Below are 15,864 nucleotides of genomic sequence, written 5' to 3'. Positions count from 1 at the left end.
TAGGGTTGTAAGCAAACATTGTCACACCTGACATTTTTATGTGGGTTCTGAGAATCTGAGCTCAGGTTCTCATGTTGGTAAGCATGCTACTAACTGAACCCTCACTCAGATGTTTATATGTTCTCTCTCTCTCTCTCTCTCTCTCTCTCTCTCTCTCTCTCTCTCTCTCCTATCTTGCATGTATATAAGTACCTTTCTATTTATTTACTATTTATTACTCAACCATCTATTCTATTGGTTCTGTTTCTCTGATGAACTCTTGACCTAGATAGTCTAGGAATATATCTTATTTTTTATAATTCATATCCTTTTATAGTTCATCTAAATCTCACACTAAGATTTCTTTATCAGGGAAGGGTGCTCCGGGCGACAGCGCTGCAGACGCCATTATCCTCTGTGCCTCTGCTGCACGGACGTCGCCGTCGTGCTCGCCTCCCGCTCGCCTGCGGCCCCTCATGTTGGTGTATCCATTTAATTCAAGAAAATGGAGACCGATCAGCCAGAAGAAACCTTGCCCAACACTAAAACCAATGGTGAATTTGGTAAACGCCCTGCAGAAGATATGGAAGAGGAGCAAGCCTTTAAAAGATCTAGAAATACTGATGACATGGTTGAACTGCGCATTTTGCTTTAGAGTAAGAATGCTGGTGCAGTGATTGGGAAAGGAGGCAAGAACATTAAGGCTCTGCGTACAGACTACAATGCCAGTGTTTCAGTCCCAGACAGCAGTGGCCCTGAGTGCATACTGAGTGTCAGTGCTGATATTGAAACGATTGGAGAAATTCTGAAGAAAATCATCCCTAGCTTGGAAGAGGGCCTGCAGTTGCCATCACCCACTGCAACCAGCCAGCTCCCGCTCGAATCTGATGCTGTGGAATGCTTAAATTACCAACACTATAAAGGAAGTGACTTTGACGGCGAGTTGAGACTGTTGATTCATCAAAGTCTGGCAGGAGTAATTATTGGTGTCAAAGGTGCTAAAATTAAAGAACTTCGAGAAAATACTCAGAAAACAATCAAGCTTTTCCAGGAATGCTGCCCTCACTCTACTGACAGAGTTGTTCTTATTGGAAGAAAGCCTGATAGGGTTGTAGAGTGCATCAAGATCATCCTTGACCTTATGTCTGAGTCTCCCATCAAAGGACGTGCACAGCCTTATGATCCCAACTTTTATGATGAAACCTATGATTATGGTGGTTTTACAATGATGTTTGATGACCGCCGTGGACGTCCTGTGGGATTTCCCATGCGGGGAAGAGGTGGTTTTGACAGAATGCCTCCTGGTCGGGGTGGGCGTCCCATACCTCCCTCTAGAAGAGATTATGATGATATGAGCCCTCGTCGAGGACTTCCACCACCACCTCCTGGTCGTGGTGGCCGGGGTGGCAGCAGAGCTCGGAATCTTCCTCTTCCTCCACCACCACCTCACAGAGGGGGAGATCTAATGGCTTACGACAGAAGAGGAAGGCCTGGAGACTGCTATGATGGCATGGTTGGGTTCAGTGCTGATGAAACTTGGGACTCTGCAATTGACACATGGAGTCCATCAGAATGGCAGATGGCTTATGAACCACAGGGTGGTTCTGGATATGATTATTCCTATGCAGGGGGTCGTGGCTCATATGGTGATCTTGGCGGACCTATTATTACCACACAAGTAACTATTCCCAAAGATTTAGCTGGATCTATTATTGGCAAAGGTGGTCAGCAGATTAAACAAATTCGTCATGAGTCAGGAGCATCGATCCAAATTGATGAGCCTTTGGAAGGATCTGAAGATCGGATTATTACCATCACAGGAACACAGAACAGATACAGAATTCACAGTATTTGTTTCAGAACAGTGTGAAGCAGTATGCAGATGTTGAAGGATTCTAATGCAAGATATTTTTTCTTTTTTATAGTGTGAAGCAGTATTCTGGAAAGTTTTTCTAAAACTAGTGAAGAACTGAAGGAGTCCTGCATCTTTTTTTTTTATCTGCTTCTGTTTAAAAAGCCAACATTCTGCTTCATAGGTGTTCTGCATTTGAGGTGTAGTGTTGACAAGATGTATAATGTTTTAGTTACTTACAGGGTTGGGGGGAGGGCATGCAAAAACAAACATTAAAAATTTGAAACCGCAAAAAAAAAAGATTTCTTTCTCAGGTTTCATTTTATGGCAAAACAGAGTAAAATATAAAGTTCAGTATTATCCATAGATCAGGATTCATTTTTGCATCTTAATAATTTAGAAACATGGGAAAAATTAATGGGTCAGGGAGCCAATATTGGGTACTGCTAATCAGTACTAATCAATGCTCTCTATACAGTCTGGAATTCAACCACGACATGGATAGTTTCTTTCAATTTTTTGAAACATCACAACCTTGCAAAGAAAACTGTTAAGTTCTAGGTCTTGTCAGAAGCTTCAGCTTGTATGGAGAAATATACCTTTGGACCACTAGAAAGGCACACAAATTGCTCAGTTCCTCCTGTAGCAGAAAACTCTAAAGAAGACGACATCCTCAGAGACTTAGGTTTTATACATAAAATAAGTCCCAGAATGTGTTCATATGTAATACTTCTTAGATTATTATTTCTTCTATTTATTTTTTGTTTATGTCTATTTATTGATATGGCATCTTACACTGTAGCACAGATTGTCTTTGAAGTTGTGATCTTTCCGCCTCCACCTCACATGTACTAAGATTACTGGTGTTCGGTTAGTGATGCCCGCATTTCCATGGGTGTTGGGTCATCTAGTAGAGCAAGAAAAAGCTGCAATGGCTACGTCATCAAAAAGTAATGCTTTTTCCTCCACAGTAACTATTCTTCTGACTAAGTGATGAGTCCTGGAGATAATCTACCAGGATATCCAGGATCATGCCAGGATTTTGGCTACCATGATCTGTAGGCTTTGTTCAGATAACCACAGCTGCTGTGAGTCCATGAGTGCAACAGGCATGATTGTGCAAAGATAGCATTTTATAGCAATCCTTCCTATTCCATAGCTGTATGTGGAGGCTGCCTGTTCATTTCCTGGTCACCCAGACCCGAAACAATCACACAAAAACTGTATTAATTGCAACACTGTTTGGCCAATAGCTTATACATATTTCTAGCTAACTCTTACATCTTAAATTAACCCATTCCTATTATTTTATGTTTTACCATGAGGCTTGTAAGGTTCCTGGGGGTCTGTCTCCTTTGGCAGCTATATGGCATCTCCTTGACTCTGCCTTCTTTCCTCCTCTAGCTGCTTGAAATTCGCACCTTACTCTATTCTGCCCTTCTGTAGGCCAAAACAGCTTTATTCATTAGCCAATAAAAGCAACACATATACAGAAGGAAACCATACATCATGCTGCTACATTGGTGAGCTAATTTAGGGCTGATCACTTAGTTCATTGTTCTCAGCACTTTGACTTTTATGTACCTCTCAATTGGCTACTTCCCACTGCAGAAAGAAACTTCTCTTACTAAGATCTATTGGCATAAGGCAATTTGAAAGCATACACATTTAGCAAAAAGAAGAAGAAGAAGAAGAAGAAGAAGAAGAAGAAGAAGAAGAAGAAGAAGAAGAAGGAAGAAGAAGAAGAAGAAGAAGAAGAAGAAGAAGAAGAAGAAGAAGAAGAAGAAGAAGAAGAAGAAGAAGAAGAAGAAGGGGATGGGGGATATAGGGGATAGGAGAAGGAGAAGAAGAAGAAGAAGAAGAAGAAGAAGAAGAAGAAGAAGAAGAAGAAGAAGAAGAAGAAGAAGAAGAAGAAGAAGAAGAAGAAGAAAACAAACAAAAACCCAGAAGGTTCATTCCTAAGCCTATGACCTCCATAGCTATAGGCTTTTGACAGGGTTATAATATCAAGCATGAAATACGCTCTTATGTAACATGCCTCAAATTCAGTCAGAAAGCAATGAGTTACGATCTCACAATATTTTTATTACTTATTGCACCAATAGGCATGTCTTGCCTGGCAAGTTAGTATTGAAGCATTCAGCATTCAGCTCTGGGTAAGAAGAGAGATGTCTTTTCTCTCCCAGAAACATGCATAGCAACTCTAGGTACTATAAAAGCTATACATCACAGAGGATGTTTTGTGGGTCAGTTTAAGATTGATTTCTTTATGTCTTCCATTCAATGTATAAGCTTATTTCAGCAATAGGATATTATCTTGCAGTTATTGTTAGTATTCAAGAGCAATGAAAATAACCCGTGTTATCTCAGAGACTTCTAGGGTCTCCTTCATCAGTAAGACGAATGGAGGTATCACATGCCTTCTGGAACTTTTATTCATGTTACCTCTGACAGTAACACTTTTCACTCATGCATGGTAATTATATTCAAACTAACTCTTTTTTCTAAGTTGCACTTTAAAAGGAACTTGCTAACTGCTGGGTTTCCATAAGTCTTTTTCATATAACTTACTTTTGTTAAACCCACTGATTATCCCCCCCCCGATAATATTCCCACTTAATCTTTTAATCCCAGTGGTGCAAACTTTTAACCCAGCCCTAGAGAAGAATATTAAAAAAGGAGTAGACAGTTAACAGACATAGTCTCCTTCTGAGATTCCTGGAGGCAGGATCACCATTTCTGCCTGAGGTTGAGGTAAGAGCTAGCGAATGACTAGTTTGCTTTTCAGGTCTTTAGTTTGAACACCAGTTTCTGTTTCTGGGTTTTTATTAAGAGTGCTACAGTGAATGGAAACATTTTAAACAGAATAAAATCATCTCACCTCTATGCTTGAAAATGCTTCAGTAAATTTTCTATTGTGTTTTAAACAATAGAGTCCTAGCAGTCCTTCTTACAGAGTTCTTTCTGTTCTGGTCCTAGAATACTTTAACTTTACGCATTTTCTTCTCTGTTCTTCCTCATCCAATACTCTAGCCATAAAGAACTGCTCACTATTTTCTGACTCTGCTCTATCCTACTGCCTGTAAATACTGTGATTTTAGAGACATATTTAAAACCTAGCATCACTTGTTATCGCAAATTCCTCTCTAGATGCCCTCTGCTTCCAGGCAAGCTCTCAGATCTAATCATTACTAATTACTCCACATTCATTAAATAGAGCAAGGATTCCAAGAAACTATAATCTAACTTAGAAAATCAAGATTTAAACAAATAATTACAAATTAATAAGGAAAATGCTTTGGTAGAGATATAATTTCTGAGGACTAAAGATAGGATAGTTGTTTATGTCTGGAATGTCAGTGAAAACCACATTCCTGCCCTTAAAGGATGATTAGAAATGATTTGAAAGCATTTCTAATGTGCTTACTATTTCTTAAGTTTTGCTTCTTTTAAGAATTGCAAATGTACCATTTCTAATTGCCTTTCTACTGCTAATTTACCAGACCTTTAAAGAAAGGCTTTGCTGAGTTACAAATAACTACTAAATTTCTATCAATTCCCAATTAGTAAGGATTGAAACAATGAGGCTTTGTTACAGTGTAAATGGAATTAAAGAGGGTGAAGCTCAGTCAAGGCATGAAAACATGATAAGCAAACATCCTGACTTAATCTTCTTTCCTTCCATTTAGGTCATAACGACAAAAAGAGTGATTCATTAATTTTATGTTTAATAGGTTTTTAAAGTAGTCACTTTTGGTGGATTCCTGTTCCTTCTGAATTTTAATTTCCTTCCTTTAATGCATATATTCTCCCTTGATGTCAATTTCCTTATCTGAACAATGAAGAGGAGTAGCTGGATTTATGGAATTCACCCTGGTATGCTATATAAAGAAATCTCTCTACACTTTGACTTCAGTCAAGATACTCTAAGTACTCTTTGCTATTTTAACTTACAATTCATTCAGGTTCACTCTATTTCCCCAAATTTATTGTTCTATAAGTTGCATACAATAATGTCCACTTAACTTTTATGTATACGTAGTGACATTTTAGGTGATGGGGACTATATTCAAGGCTTTGCACATTCTAGTGAAGTGATCTATCACTGAACTCTCTCCCAAACGCCTCAGTGAATATTGACAAAATGGAAGTGGTGCATTATTACTACCCAGATAAAGATACAGAACACTATAATCATTTCTACAGTTTTTTGTACCTCTTTTGAGGTAAAACCAAGTGCTACCTTATCTCTATCCTCTACAGTCTGTTCTGCTAGAGGTAAACACTAGTCTGACATGGAATTAAATTGTTTAATAATAATTTTATAAATCTTCTAATAATTATAATAATTTTATAAAAACAGAATCAACAAACACATACACATTTGTTCCTATATTTATGGGATTCATCTAATCTACTTCCTGTAGAAGCACGTAATTTTTCATTGGTTTGTAGTACTTCGGCCCTTTTTACATATTAAGTTACAATTTACTTGACTAATCTACCTCTGAACTATTTATAATTTCAGTTATTGTGCAGAAAATGGCTAGGATTATTCTTGTCTTCTAGCTTATATCTTTGAGTAGATATAAGAACTTATTCCTTTAAGTCACCATGGAATGTCAAAAATTTTTCTTATTTATTTATTTATTGTTTTCAGAGGAAAGAGTTTATTCTACCTTATATGTTATTGTCCATCATTGAGGAAAGAGAGCAAGAAGTCAAGACTTGAAACTGAAAGCATGAACTAAAACAGAAACCATAGAGGAACCTTCTTTCTCTCAAGCTCAAGTTCAGATACCTTTCTGTTTTTCTTTAATTTTTTGATGTTTTATTATTTTCCCCTTTATTGAAAATAGATTCTTTTCTCATGTAATATATCTCAATTACAATATCTCCTCAATCTACTCCTTCCTGTTCCTCCTCTCTTCACTTCCATGTGGAATCATTACCTTGCAGTATCTCATTGAAAATAACAGACTTTTAAGAGATAGCAACCAAACAAAACAAAATAAAATATAATAAGATAAAACAAAAACCATCACATCAAAACTGGATGAGGCAAACCAACAGAAGTAAAGGAGTCCTAAGAGTAGGCATTAAAATTATAGACATACTCATTCTCACAGTCAAGAATCTCATAAAAATACTAAGCTAATAGCTATAATATATACAGAGAGGACCTGGTGCAGACCAGTGCAGGCCCCATGCTTGTTACTTCCTTCTCTGTGAGTTCATATGAGTTTTATTCAGTTAATTTGCAGGGACATGCTCTCCTGGTGTTCTCTATCCCCTTTGGTTCTTATTCTCCTTATACCTCCTTTTTCTGGGGTTCCCTGAGCTCTGAGGGGGAAGGATTTGATGAAGATATCCCATTCAGAGTTGTATGTTCCAACGTCTCTGTCTGTGTTTTTTTCTCTCTAATGTCTGACTGTAGAAATTTCTTATTGTTATCGATAATTTTACAACAGAAAAATAAAATGTCAAGTCAAATTTTGTTAGAAAAACAACATGTATATGGCAAACTCAAGACAGGAAGCTGAAAGCAGGAACTAAAACAGAGACCATGGAGAAGCATTCTTTCTTGCTTTCTCTCAGAGTATGGCCACTGGTAAGTTTCCTTCCTCGAGTCAGGCACCAGCAAACATATGGGCAGAAATATTGAACTTAGTTGCTTAAATAAAAGATAAGTGTGGTGGTATTAAGAGACTACGGGAAGAACTGATAACAGTGTGTATATACAGATCATTATGTAAATATATGGAATTCTCCCAAAATAAAAGATTAATAATTCTGGGATACCTTGAGTGAGGTATCCCAGACTCAAAAAGAGGAACATGGGATGTACTCACTCATAATCGGTTTCTAGCCATAAAATAAAAGACATTAAGCATATAATGTGTGATCCTATAGAAGCTAAATAAGAAAGTGAACCCAAAGAAAATCATATAGTCATCCGCATGGAGAGGGGGAAGTAGACAAGATTCCAGGGCAAAAACTGGGAACTTGCGGGTGAGGTGGCATGGGGCAAAGGGGAAATGGGATGAGAAATATGAGAAGGGGAGGATGGGAGGAGCTCGGAGGATTGGGATGGTTGGGATATAGGAAGGATGGATACGGGAGCAGCGAAGTATATATCCTATCTAAGGGAGCCATCTTAGGGTTGGCAAGAGACTTGACTCTTGAGGGGTTCGCAGGTGTCCAGGAATATGTCCCCAGCTGGTACCTTGGGCAACTAAGGAGAGGGAACCTGAAATGACCCTATCCTATACTGATGAATATCTTGCATATCACCTTAGAACCTTCATCTGGCGATGGATCGAGGTAGAGACAGAGTCTCAATTTGGAGCAACGGTCTGAGCTCTTAAGGTCCAAATGAGGAGCAGAAGGAGGGAGAACATGAGCAAAAAATCAGGACCACGAGGGATGCACCCACCCACTGTGACAGTGGAACTGATTTATTGGGAGCCCACCAAGGCCAGCTGGTCTGGGACTGAATAAGCATGGGTTGATTCCGGACTCTCTGAGCATGGCGGTCAATGAAGACTGATGAGAAGCCAAGGACAATGGCACTAGGTTTCGATCCTAATACATGAACTGGCTTTGTGGGAGCTTAGCCTGTTTGGACGCTCACCTTTCTGGACGTAGATAGAAGGACCTTGGTCTTCCCGCAGGGCAGGGAATTTGGACTGCTCTTCAGTAACGAGAGGGAGGGGGAATGGAGTGGGGGGAGGAGAAGAGGAGTGGGGATAGGGGGAGGGAAGTGGGGGGAGGGCAATATTTGGGAGGAGGGGAGGGAAATGGGAAATGGGGAGCAGGTGGAAATTTTAAATAAAAAAGAATAAAAATAAATAAATAAGTAAAAAAAAAAGATTAATAATTCTTATAAAAGAATGAAACACAAATTTGTCAGCACCTTCATCAGGTACTGGTTATCCCCTCCCTTGGAGCATAAGAAATAAATATTTGTTGTTTATAAGTTTCTGTGCAGAAAATATTTTTGTGAGGAAACCTTAGGGACTGAAATTACACTGTGTTTATTAAAAGGCTAAACTGTAAAAGGCTGGCTATTAAAATAAGCCATCAACAGAGAGATTTACCTAAGGAAATAGCTCAATTAAATTATGTGGTACCTCTGGGGTTAGAGGAATGAATAACACCTACCTCTCATAATTAGACACTAAGAAGAGGGGTAGGGACTCATGAAGAAAATCACAAAGGTTTCAGGAAATAGAAAACTTTCTGTTTCTGAATGTTTTTATCTGTTTTTAAGTCCTCATTACAAATGAACTCATTACATGACCTTTGAAGTGTTCTTTGATCATGGTATAAGATGCCAGATAAGGCTTTGTAAATAGTTATCTAATTATATTTTCTGTTATCATAATATTAATGGTCTGTAGATCTTCAATTATTATATAATAATTATCATTCCTAATATATCATGGCATTTGTCGTTAGACCTCATAATTAAACTATAATGCTGGAATACTCATCATTTAGTCCACATATTTTTGTTTCATACTGGACATTGAAATTAGGGTTTCATGCGTGGTTAGGCAAGCCCTCTTTTACCAGTCCTCTTTTCAGTCTTTATTTTGATGCAGTGTCTCACTAACTTGCCCAGGCTGGTCTCGCAGTGGTTTCTTTTATGTATTTTTAAGTTTTTTAATTGAATCTTTAGGGGTTTCACATCATGCACCCTAATTCTGTTCACCTCCCAGTCTCTCTTTATTTCCCATTATCCATGTACCACCCCCCCACAAAACAAAATAAAGTAAGCAAGCAAGCACACAAAAGCAAGAACAAAAAAAAAAAAAAAGAAAACCCAATAACACAAAAACAAAACCAAAAACCACACGCAAAACCAAAAAATCTCTGCTTTTCTTTCTCTCCCAAATCTCCATCACCTGTTTTTATCCATCCTGATGGCATTGGAAGTTTCGGTGTGTCATAAAGTATACTGCTTTTTCCCATCAGCTTGACTGGCAACTGTCCGTTGCAATGAGTCACTGGTCTGATTCAAAGTCTCTGAGTTTTGGTACAATATCCTCAGTGGATCCTCACTGGAGTCCAGATAACTTCCTTTTCCTTACAATATCCTCACATGAAAGGGTACCACAAGCGCCTAACCATCAGAAAAGCAGAATGATAATTTCAACATTGTAGGATCTTTTGGTTTCTTAATCATGTGCCTCTCAGCCTTTAGAAGTGGGTTAAAATAAGTAGATGTTAAGCTACATGTTTATGCTATTTTCTTATGTAACCTAAATAAACTAAGATACTAATGGTCTGTTGGAATAAACACTCTGTAGCGATCAAGTTAGTGCTTTACTTCAGTTCAGAAGGTCAGCATAGGGAAGACTCTGAGGTTCCCAATGCCTAAGGTCTGATATCTGTGTACCTGATCTTTCAGAGATCAATGTGAAGCACCTGAGTAAGTGGTGTCAGTTTGAAACTATTTCTAGAAGAGCACACATACTTCTTGGTTATAACTAATCATGTACAAACAGAACATTCATTTCTTGCTAAAGTTGAATAAGAATTCACTGTCATGGAAAGTTCTTAGAACTTTGTAAATCAGTATATAAAACTTGCCTAGGGTAAAACTGTAAGTCAGTTACCCAGAACCAAGAGTCCCTACAAGGTACAAATCTCTGTAAGGGACAGTCTAAAATGGAACACTTCCTTAGAAAATTATAACCTTAGAGAAAAGAAAGAAAAGGCAAAGTATGTACAAATGAGTATAAGCTCATGTGATCAGGGCTGTAATGGGGATATACAAAAATGCTTGAGTGACACAAATGAAGTGTAATTAATTCTGTGTGGGACAGTTAGAGAAAAATCACAGAAGGGAAATCAAATTTAAGCTAGGCCTTCAGGGATGAGTGGGTGTTCACAAGTTATGCAAAAGGAGAAGAATGCATTTATCATGAATCCTTATCTCTTTGTTTGTATATGTGTTTGGGTGTGGGAATTTATATTTTAAAATATTGATTAACATAATATTAGTTTATACACCAAAGCTATACATTTGTGGTTTGTACAGTAAAATATATGTATATATGTAGTACAACAGGTGAACAATATTCAATAATATTTTTGTGTATATTAAAACAACTAAAAGAATAAATTTAAAGTGTATCAGAATAAAATGAAAACTAAATAAGGTGAGGAACGTTTTTTATTAGCTTTATTTAGCAATTTCACATTGTATAAAATTAGACTATTTCATTCTTGGTTTCTTTGCTTCAACTTTTATCTATCCAAATTTGGGACTGTACTTTGCATGGAAATTTTAACTACCCTTTCAAATGCACTGATGATTTTTTAGCTCTACTGAAAGGCTTTTATTTTTTCAATATGAACTTTTATTAACCCTTTGATAATGTCATACATGTACACAATGTATTTTGATCCCATTCACCTTAATTTCTAACCCCGATTTCTCTCATATTCACCCTCTAAACCTTTCCTCCCTCTCAACTTCTTGTTCACTATTGTACCCATGGTTATATTTTATCATACTGGTTGTTATTATAGTTCACAAGGTTCAGAGCTGAGTCAGTCTTTTGTTAACATTCCCCCCAGTAGCTAGTGTAGCAACTTTCAGTGCTGTGAAAGTTAGCCATCAGATAATAAAATCCATGGTCAGTACCAACTTGATTTCTGTATGTACTATGAACAAGTTGTGAGGTAGCTTCAGTAATAAGGTCTTACCATCAAGCATTTTGGCAACCAAAAGAAATAGCAATATCTTATACTGTTTTGTGGTCTCCAGGACATCACTGACAAACACCTTGAAGGGAAATATACCATACTTGGCACTGGTATTTTTATATGGCTTCTAGGAGTATTATGCCCTCAATAGAGTAATTACAATTAAAGCCATATGTAGTGTGTGTGTGTGAGTGTGTGTGTGTGTGTGAGAGAGAGAGAGATAGATGGATAGAGAGAGAGAGAGAGAGAGAGAGAGAGAGAGAGAGAGAGAGAGCGCGATGGGAGTCCCCTCTGTGTGTGGTTATATTGGTTAGTGAATAAAGAAACTGCTTCGGCCTGATAGAGCAGAACTTACGTAGGTGGAGAAGGAAAAACTGAATTCTGGGAGGAAGAAAGCAGAGTGAGGAGAAGTCATGGACCCACCTCCAGAGACAGACATATTGAGACTTTGCTGGTAGGCCACGACCTCATGGTGATATACAGATTAATAGAAACGAATTAAATTAATATGTAAGAGTTAGCCAACAAGAAGTTATAGCTAATGGGCCAAGCAGTGGTTTAATGAATACAACTTCTGCGTAGTTATTTCGGTGCTAAGCTAGCCGGGAGGCAGGGACCAGCAAGCCTCCCTCCTTGCAATGTGTTTTGTGTGTGTGCGTGTGTGTGTTTAGGAAGTTTATAAAATAGTAGGTTTCCATATGGCTTTTTCAAACCTTCTTAGTGTTAGTTATCCCTTTCTTCACCACCTCATCTGTCCTCCTTTCCCAGTCCTCTCCTCACTCAAACTATATTCCTTATTATTCCCTCTTTTTAAAAATATCACTAGGTTTTACCTGTAAAACCTAGTTTTTTTTTTTTTCATTCCCCTCAGGAGCCAGTTGGCTTACCCAGAAGTTTGATATTCCCCTTTCACTGTCTATTCTAAGTTTAATACTCTAGCATGCTTTAAATGGCTAGCTTCCTTTTTCTTGGTTTTGCCTTTAAATCTCAGTGACAGAAAAATAATATTCCTTAGGAAAAATGTGTTTAAAACATCAGGGCCAACTTCTGTAAATAATAAAAAAAATTGAGATCATTAGTCTCTGGGTTTCTTCAGTTTGACAAGGCATTGACACCTTTGAATGTATTCTCTTTCATGTTAAGAAAATAAAATGATAGAATTCAGCTATGAAACCATTTCATTTTTGAGGTCCCGTTTACACTGTGTGCACCATCAGTAAAATGTCTTCTGAATGAATGAACAAAGGAATGTTATATTCTTTATATTAATTCCAGTGTTGATAAATGATATTCAAAGCTCTCACAATCTCATATTTATAACCAATATGTTCTGTCTTCCATTACTTTCTATTTTTGGAGCAAGACTATCACAAAACTGATGTGGCCTTAGTATCTTCACTTTGGAAAGAGACTACAGTATGTTAGAAGGGTGGCCATAGTGGCAGAAGAGACATTAATTATTAGATAAAGGGACAGGGCTATTTATACTAGAGGACATCAACAACAAAGTCAAAGAAAATATTAGCATTACATAAACATTTTGATATTGGAAAGAGGAATAATGATAACAATGTACAAAACTTTCGTAGAAATATGTTTCACTGAGGTAAAAGTAATTTAATTATGATTTAGGAATTCACAAACAGTTGCTGTAAGAAGATAGTGAACTTAAAATTAGTGAATTCATAAAATAAAAGATTTTCTAATGTTTCTGGTAGGGAAGAATACATAGTTTCATTTCCCAAGATTTAGTATTATTTTTATCTTCTTTTACTTAAAAAATCCTCAAATTGCATTATGATTGAATCTTAAAAAACACCTGCCTCATGTTTTAACTGATTGGTCTTCAAACACAGGTACTATTTTAAGAAATGATGCTATTTATGAGAATGGGCCTAGGTATGTCATTTGCCATAGGCATTGAAGAATATGTCCATTTTTACTTTCTGCATCATGTTCTTCTTGTGTACAGTAAGATGAACTGCTTCTACCACAGCTTTTGAGATCATTACCTGAAAATCTCCACCATGCTTTCCCTGCCATAATGAAAATGTGAACCCAAATAAATATTTACTCTCTTTATTTGTTATTTTATAATAACTAAATTATCTCATTTTACATGCCAAATCCACTTCCCACTTCCTCCCCTCTTTCTACTCCCTTCACATTCCCAGCTTCTAACTCCCATCCTACCCCCATCCACTTCTCAGATAAGGTATGGCTTCCCATGGAGAGTAAACAAAGTCTAGCACATTGCTTTGAGGCATAACCAAGGCCCTCCCTACTAATCTAGGCTGAACAAGGTATACCTCGAGAAAGAATGGGTCCCAAAAAAGCCAAAAATAAGCAGTCGGGATAAATCCTAGTCTCACTGTCAGTGGCCCCACAGTCTGCCCCAGTCATATAATTATCACTCACATTCAGAGGGCCTGGTTTGATCCTATGCTGGTTCCCCCGCTGGAAGGCTTCCATTAGCTCAGATAAGCTGTTTCAGTGGGAATTCCCATCATGGTCTTGACCTCTTTGTTTATATTCTTACTCCTTCCTCTCTTCAACTGGACTTTGGGAACTTAGCCCAATGTTCAGTTGTGGTTCTCTGCATCTGCTTCCATCAGTTGCTGGAGGTAGGTTCTATGATGACATTTAAGATAGTCATCAATCAGACTACAGGGCAAGGCCAGTTCAGGTACCCTCTTTGCTATTGCTTAGGGTCTTAGCTGGGTCATCTTTGTGGATTCCTGGGAATTTCTCTAGTGCTAGGTTTTCTTGCAAGCCCCATAATGGTTCCCTCAATCAAGATATCTCTTTCCTTGTTCTCTGTCCCTGTCCTTCTCCAATCTTGATAATCGCTTTGCTTCTAGTTCTCCTCCCTGCTCCCCTTCTTCCCCTCTTCCCCTTCTACCCTTCCTCTTCTCCCACCTCCACACTTCCAATTATCTCAGGAGATCTTGTCTATTTTCCCCTCCCAGGGGTATCTATGTATGTTTCTCTTAGGGTTCTCCTTGTTACTTATCTTGTCTAGGGTTGTGGTCTATAGGCTCCTTGATGTAGGATTCCCTTCTGTATACTGTGAATATGTCTTATTGCCTTTGGTAAATGAATAAAGCTGTTTTGACCAATGGCTTAGCAGAGCAAAGCCAGGTAGGAAATCCAAACTGAGATATAGAAAAAGAGTAGGTGGAGTCAAGGAAACACCATGTAGCTGCTGATGGAGAAGGACTCTGGAAAACCTTACCAGTAGGCCACAGATACATGGTAATACATAGATAATAGAAATGGGTTAATCGGTTATTTTAAGATATAAGAATAAGCCAGGAATATGCCAGAGTCATTGGCCAAACAGTGTTGTAATTAATAGAGTTTCTGTGTGATTATTCAGACCTATATTAATGAGAATGAAAGAGCAGTCTCCTTGTCCAAAATGGCATGCTAATGTGGGGTGACTGCATCTACACAAAATCCAGGAGAGCTTGGGAAGGAATTCTAGATATAAATGAACAGAGTTTTGGATGGCTTCTTGGTAGCAGCATTTTCTTTGGTGGGTTCTATTTGCTGGCCTCAAGCAGAAAGATGACTTCGTTAAGAAGGCTTCCTGGTTCATGCTAGGTGCATGAACAGTTCTGAACCTTTGGATGGAAAAGTCCTGCACTTAAGTGGGGCTTATGAGCAGTGTACTACCAATTGCTTAATGGCTACATAGACATGCTGTGTCCCTGGAACTGGAGCAATGAGTATGGCTCTTAAAGGTAGTGAAATTGCTTTAGCCATGTTGGCCTGGGTGGAGCAAACAAGCAGGGCCATGAAATTGGTCCTAGTCACTCCCACTTAGCATTTAAAAAAGAAAAGTGTCCCTGGTCAGAAAATGATTACAAATACCCAATAAAGACAGATTCAGATAAAGAAGACCTCTGAATGGATCATAGTGTTGTGTCGCGAGTTAAGGTGGTACGATAAGTAACCAGGCTAGCTCAAGAGTATCCGGAATACTTTAATGGTTAAAGAGGGGAACCTTACACTATAAGAATGGGATTTCCGAAATCTGATAGGTCCGGTGGGCACCGTGAAGAGAGAGTGCTTGCATCTGCATCCCCAGGTTTTTCTACCTGTGCTCTAGGTGGCCACACCCTAACTTGATGGAGGAAGGTCATTGGTTAAATAAAGAAACTGCGTTGGCCCTGATAGGACAGAACATTAGGTACATGGAGTAAACAGAACAGAATGCTAGGAGGAAGAGGAATTGAGCTCAGATGTTATAGCTCTCCTCTCTGAGGCAGACGCGATGAAGCTCCAACCCAGGATGGATGTAGGCTAGA

At 38.3% G+C, this 15,864-nt stretch overlaps 1 pseudogene; it reads left to right on the top strand.

Annotated features, from left to right (window-relative positions):
* Window positions 1–484: 484 nt before the first annotated feature.
* On the top strand, window positions 485–2,096 carry LOC130867994 (heterogeneous nuclear ribonucleoprotein K-like; annotated as a pseudogene).
* The last annotated feature ends 13,768 nt before the right edge of the window (window positions 2,097–15,864 follow it).

Source organism: Chionomys nivalis, chromosome X, assembly GCF_950005125.1.
Source record: "Chionomys nivalis chromosome X, mChiNiv1.1, whole genome shotgun sequence".
NCBI lineage: Eukaryota > Metazoa > Chordata > Mammalia > Rodentia > Cricetidae > Chionomys > Chionomys nivalis.
Note: the sequence above shows the minus strand (reverse complement) of the source record. Positions and strands in the feature narration are given on the sequence as shown.